The sequence below is a fragment of the Helianthus annuus genome, chromosome 1, assembly GCF_002127325.2.
Source record: "Helianthus annuus cultivar XRQ/B chromosome 1, HanXRQr2.0-SUNRISE, whole genome shotgun sequence".
In the NCBI taxonomy this organism is placed as follows: domain Eukaryota; kingdom Viridiplantae; phylum Streptophyta; class Magnoliopsida; order Asterales; family Asteraceae; genus Helianthus; species Helianthus annuus.
In genome coordinates this window covers 148,716,189-148,721,489 of record NC_035433.2, presented here as the reverse complement: position 1 = coordinate 148,721,489, position 5,301 = coordinate 148,716,189, and positions in this window count along the sequence as shown.

Below are 5,301 nucleotides of genomic sequence, written 5' to 3'. Positions count from 1 at the left end.
AAAGTTTTATTTGAAATATTATTATGAGTTCAATGTGATTGGTGACTAGATCCTGGTACGTCACACGCCTCACGGGGATTCCCGCATGTGGTATTTTGGGGGTGTGACACGTTGTCTCGAGCATTCATTTATGCATTACACTTGGTTTGGATTAACTAAGTGTGTTAGTTATTACACGAACACTCACATAACGACAATTCAGATAATTACCTAACCACACACGAGCCTGTCCCTGAACATTGGTGATTAAGTGAAATAATAATTCTGAAACAATTAAATAAATATAAATTGTGTAAATTTATATGTTATTTGGCCCATACATGCATTATGTGAACTCACGTGAAATTCTGTGCTTTTACGCGTAATTACTTGGAATCGTGTTTTATTATAATGCAGGAACCTTTCTTAAACTTGATTTTTACACCCAAAACGGACCAAAAACGGCATGTATCTCGCTCACTGAATAGTGGAACGAGGTAATGTCGAAACCAGCGTGAAGAGGACTCGGAAACAAATCCGATTCAAGCGAAAACATAGCACCGAATGCCAAAAACAACCACGTTTGTGAACTGGACTGTTCTGTGCGAAGCCAGCTTCGTACGAAGGCACTGCCTTCGTATGAAGGCGCTGCCTTCGTATGAAGGCGCTGCCTGCCTCGTACGAAGGCGCTGGTTTTACACCTAACAGCCCGATTCCCACTCGTGACGTAATCAAAGACCTCTCCGACTTTAAGTTTAATCAGTAGCTTAAGGTTGGGGGATGAACACTCGATTTTCCGAAGACGACGCAAAGACACTCGATTTTGGACAACGGAAGCAGCACATGTACGAAGACCTACCTTCATACGAAGCTTCTGTTTCCCCTGACACTCTGATTTCCGACCGTTTCAGCACTCTGGAGGGCTTCCGTTCCCGTATGCAGGCTGACCTAGCGCTCCCTTCAATCCATCGAGGATCGTGTTTCTTGATTAGTACATGCTCTATGAGTATACTCGAACCCATTTTCGTTTAACACACTTTTGGGTGTTACATACGTTCTATATCAAAACACTACACACAACGCAAACACTTTATAAACACTAACCGCTCCCGCATGTTATACGTGATTTGTTGAATGCTTGTTACTATGCTTACACAGTGTTACACTAGATCGCCTTTAGCAAAGAGAGTACTATAGTTTAGACTCAGCACCTGTGTGACAGGGGTTGCTAAGGATGTAAGACCCATAAGACAATTTGATAATTCAAATGATATATATATCGCGTTTAAATTGTTGTTTTTACAAAACATTAACAAAACGACATTTACATGGAGTTTAAAACCTTCTAAAAAAACAATTATAATTATTACACATAAGTTTCATGACAAAAGAAACTATTGTATTAGCGGAAGCTTTGTAATTTGTGTGTTCGGTCCTTGTGCGCGCTTGATCTTCATCCGACACATTTCATGAGTTACCAAATCACCAAAACACTCAAACTTGTTAGTAATGAATGCTAAAAACTTGTTTTTATGAGTTTATATGAATAAAACAGCAATCAACAACAAATTTCAACACTGGTGACCCGTCGCGTGCCGCGACACAAATCCCCCAACCCTGTCGCGTGGTGCGACAGGTGTCGCGTGCCGCGACACTGATTTGTTCCCTCCATCGTGTGACGCGACATGTGTATTTCGACAGCAGGTTTGGTTTCAAGCCTGCATTTTTCCAGCCAAACTAGATTTTACGAAAACGATCATAACTTCCTCTTTATTGATCCAAATTAGGTCCCGTTTCTTCCTACGTGATCATAATTCGATCCTTTACAACATAGAATCAAAATCCCCTGTCATGATTTGCAATTTTCTTAACTTTGTGCTATCCAAAATCATAAATTCTGACAATTTATTTGACCCGTTCAAAAACTTTGAACCATAACCTTCTTTTATAACTTCAAACTGCTTTAACCAATACAAATCAATCATACTTCTATTTACGACACATTTTATGAAAAAACTCAAGTGCCGTTATCAAAGTACATATTGCCTAATCGACCCATTTCACTTAATTAGCGACATCCATCGCTCTAACTTACCAAAGTTCAATACTTTGGGTGATTTTGACCCGTTTGATTTCATTAGCGAATTCCATCGCTTTATTAGAATCAAACATGTAATATTCGAGTCAATTTGACCCGTTTAAACTTTGAAGCGTAATCCACCACTTTCATCATTTTTTCATCATCGAAATCTCTAATTATTCTCGTCCGATTATTACGTACGAAATCCTTTGCTTAGATGATTATTCTTGCCCATTAGATGATCCACCCAAATTACCTATACAATTCAATTTGAATATATTGTTTAGAACTCATGGTTCAATATTCGACATTTCATACTTTGAGTTACTCTATTGAGCGATTACTTCGTATTTTCTATCACTCCGATTCATTTAGACATTTTATCGAACACTTTAAAGGCGAGATTATGATGCTAACAAAATTATGTTCATGATTAACAAATTACCCATATGAAATCCTCATTTTCATAATCATATGCCTAATATGAATGAAACAACACTCAAATTTGCATCTTAACATTCAATTAACATCGAGTATCTCAAGAATTCTAGTATTCACCTCAAAACCCATATACCCTTATATAAAGAACATTGAAACTAATAGATTAGGACATGAATTGATCATAGTATTGTCTAAGACTTGTTCTTAGACTTGTATTCATCATAATTTAACCATAATATCAATTAATTCTTCAATAATTTCAGTTATGACTATTCAAGAAGAAGAAGAATCGAAACTTCATCAAAGATCAAAATTAAACATACCTTGTGATCTCCTAAGTATAGTGATCACTAATTTAACTCGAATTTGATCTCTAATTAATTTTACTTCCTTGAATTTGGTAAAATTTCGTGGTTTAGGTTTGTGTAGAAGGAGTTCTCTGTCTCCTGGGGTTTGGTCGAATAGGGTATAACACACACAGAGTGTGTTTTGAATACTTATCCTGTGTAGTAAAACAACTTTCACTTATGACACAATTGGCCCCTCAAGTCTCTAAATTTTATAAAAGGGTTAAAATGCTTTTATTCCCCTTCTTTTATGACAAGATTTTAACTAGGTTATTTATTCCTAGTTTTATTCTCACCATTTTATTATTAATATTATAACTTATACATGTACACAAACTTATATAGTTTAATAAATTAGGGGTGTTACAAAGGATCACATTACTTTACTTTACAAAGGATCACATTACTTTACTTCACGTTTAATAAATTATAGTTTAATAAATTAGGGGTGTTACAAAGGATCACACATACTCTACATCACAGTTACGTGGTTAGGTTGTATCATTATTGGTAGCTACATGCTTCGCCCGTTATGTGTTACATGCTGGTTATACGTAAATGCTTTTTATACTATATCTATGCAAACTTGTGTACTCACCTTTACTTTATGTATTGACTTTATTTTAACGTATGTGACAGGTTGATGATCTGTTTTGCTGCAATGGATTAGGAAGTCTAGAAACTCATTATATAAAAATCTAGGTTGTTGGACTTGTTTTTGTTTAAGAGATGTGAACTCTGTGATGACTGTTTTTGAAATATTTGTTTATTGGTATGGGACAATGAACCTTTTAAGTATTGTCGTTTAATAGTTGTTATAGATTCTCTTGAGCAATATGGTTTACCTAATGCCGCGCCCCGATGTTTCCGCCATCGGTTAGGGTGTGACAGATGTCTGCCGCCAAGTGATGATGATGATCTTTTTCTTTTTGATGGAATAATATTAAATCCCCTAAGTCTCAAAGTCTGTGCCTCTTTATTAGGGTTTTTCCAAACCCATTAAACGTTGTCCAATACCAAACACATGCTGCTGACTCCTGTGTGTCGTAGCCTACGCCTCCTGGCCGTATGTTACGATGTAAACTTTCTGGAAAATCATGTATGGCAGACCGTATGCTAAGCACAAGTAACTGTATGCCATGTTTATACTTGCTAAACTTTGATTGCTGAAATAGTTGGACCGTAAGCAACGGTTTCGCTTCCGTAGCTTACGTCGCATGTGGCCAACTCTTTTTCTTCAACATAATAACTTTCATCAATTGACTTTTAGGCCAATGAGCTAGTGGTGGGGTGGTAAGAGAGAGACCTTGTGTTCCAAGTGACTCAAGTTTAATTCCTGCCCCTAGCATTTAGTTTCTGCGGCACCTGGTGATGATAGGAGACTAGGCGAGTAGGCGGCGATCGCTAGTTCGATCCTTGAACTGAGCGGGTTTTACCTCACCGCACTGTCGTGCCTTCGGGCGAGTGTTCACGGGCTTCGGCCCTAGGTGGGGGTTTTCCCCGGTTCGTAAGGCGAGTGTATCCCGATGTGGTGAATTTCGCCAGTAGCCCATTTGGAGGATTCGTTGGCCGTTAAAAAAAAAAAATCAATTGACTTTTAGACCCCTAGACTTTGTTGATGTCTGCCAGCCAAGTAATGATGATGATCTTTTTTTTTGATGGAATATATTAAATCCCCAAGTCTTAAAGTCTGCGCCTCTTTATTAGGGTTTTTCCAAACCCATTAAATGTTGTCCAATACCAAACTCATGCTGCTTACTCTTGTGTGTCGTAGCCTACGCCTCCTGGCCGTAGGTTACGGTGTAAACTTTCTGGAAAATCATGTATGGCAGACCGTAGGCTACGCACAAGTAACCATATGCCACGTAAGCTACGGTTTCGCTTTCGTAGCTTACATCGCTGATGTCGGCTTAAAATATGTGTAATTAGTATTAATTCGCGTTGAGTTTTAGTGTAGTACATACGTTAATTCATTATTATTTATATACTTATTATATGTGGTTCATTGTGGATTAACAGGTATTAAAACAGGTTACAAGAGTGAACGAGTCGAAAACGCGAGCTTGACAAGTCAATACATGGATTAAAACTGAAAAAAGTCAACGGGGACATGGCCCGCGACACGTGCCAGGATACTTGTTTACTTGCGTGACACGCGGGAATTAACCAAGTTATGTTGGCTCATTTATTTTGGAAGTCAGTCAAAGAGCAAGTCCCCCGATACGCGGGGGTGTTCGTGTGACTTGCCGCGACGCGCGGCCCGGTTCAATGACGTGAACATTTATTTAAATGGCCGAAACTTGTGTTGGAAGTTACCACTTTGATATTCTTTTTTTCAATCCAGCCGACATACAGGGACAAAAAAATAGGAATTTAACATTAATTACGAGTCGGGTGATTTTAGTGTGGGATCCGTTAAACTCTTATTTGATAAAGATAATGATTTCAGTTCCT